The 1,164-nt window shown below is 40.5% G+C and overlaps 1 non-coding gene across 1 annotated transcript; it reads left to right on the top strand.

Annotated features, from left to right (window-relative positions):
- The first annotated feature begins 759 nt into the window (after positions 1 to 759).
- LOC148553112 (small nucleolar RNA R71) lies at positions 760 to 867 on the top strand. The gene has a single exon (XR_015892680.1). It is a non-coding gene; the product is annotated as a small nucleolar RNA R71 (small nucleolar RNA).
- The last annotated feature ends 297 nt before the right edge of the window (positions 868 to 1,164 follow it).

Below are 1,164 nucleotides of genomic sequence, written 5' to 3'. Positions count from 1 at the left end.
AAGTAAGGTAATGGCCTTGCACTCTCTTTTTAGATTCTCTTCTGTATTGCTTGGGAGAGTACTAGGAGGGGTTTCAGTGACTCTTTTACTCAGCTGGCCCACTTGTGCCTCCAAATTTCTAATAGAGGACCTTGTTTCATTCATGAAACTTAAAGTGGCCTTAGATAGACAAGAGACTATATTTGCTAAGCTAGATGGATTCTGCTCAGAATTCTCTGTCTGTTGCTGAGTGGATGATGGAAAAGGCTTGCTATTGCTAAACCTGTTTCTTCCACCATTATTAAAGCCTTGTTGAGGCTTTTGTTGATCCTTCCATGAGAAATTTGGATGATTTCTCCATGAGGGATTATAGGTGTTTCCATAGGGTTCACCCATGTAATTCACCTCTGCTATTGCAGGGTTCTGAGGATCATAAGCTTCTTCTTCAGAAGATGCTTCTTTAGTACTGTTGGATGCAGCTTGCAATCCATTCAGACTTTGAGAAATCATATTGACTTGCTGAGTCAATATTTTATTCTGAGCCAATATGGCATTCAGAATATCAATTTCAAGAACTCCCTTCCTCTGAGGCGTCCCATTACTCACAGGATTCCCTTCAGAAGTGTACATGAACTGGTTATTTGCAACCATGTCAATGAGTTCCTGAGCTTCTACAGGTGTTTTCTTTAGGTGAATGGATCCACCGGCAGAATAGTCCAATGACATCTTAGATAATTCAGATAGACCATCATAGAATATATCCAGGATGGTCCATTCTGAAAGCATGTCAGAAGGACACTTTTTGGTCAGTTGCTTGTATCTCTCCCATGCTTCATAGAGGGATTCACCTTCTTTCTGTTTGAAGGTTTGAACATCCACTCTAAGCTTGCTAAGCTTTTGAGGAGGAAGAACTTGGCTAAGAAAGTCGTGACCAGCTTATCCCAAGAGTTCAGGCTGTCTTTAGGTTGAGAGTCCAACCATATTCTAGCTCTGTCTCTTACAGCAAATGGGAAAAGCATAAGCCTATAAACCTCGGGATCAACCCCATTGGTCTTAACAGTATCACAGATCTGCAAGAATTCAGTTAAGAACTAAAAATGATCTTCTGATGGAAGTCCATGAAACTTGCAATTCTGTTGCATTAGAGAAACTAATTGAGGCTTTAGCTCAAAATTGTTTGCTCCA

This window comes from Arachis ipaensis, chromosome B7 (genome assembly GCF_059453495.1).
Source record: "Arachis ipaensis isolate K30076 ecotype BB chromosome B7, ASM5945349v1, whole genome shotgun sequence".
Classification (NCBI taxonomy): domain Eukaryota; kingdom Viridiplantae; phylum Streptophyta; class Magnoliopsida; order Fabales; family Fabaceae; genus Arachis; species Arachis ipaensis.
The sequence above is the reverse complement of the archived record's forward strand: the minus strand, read 5'-3'. Positions and strand labels throughout refer to the sequence as shown.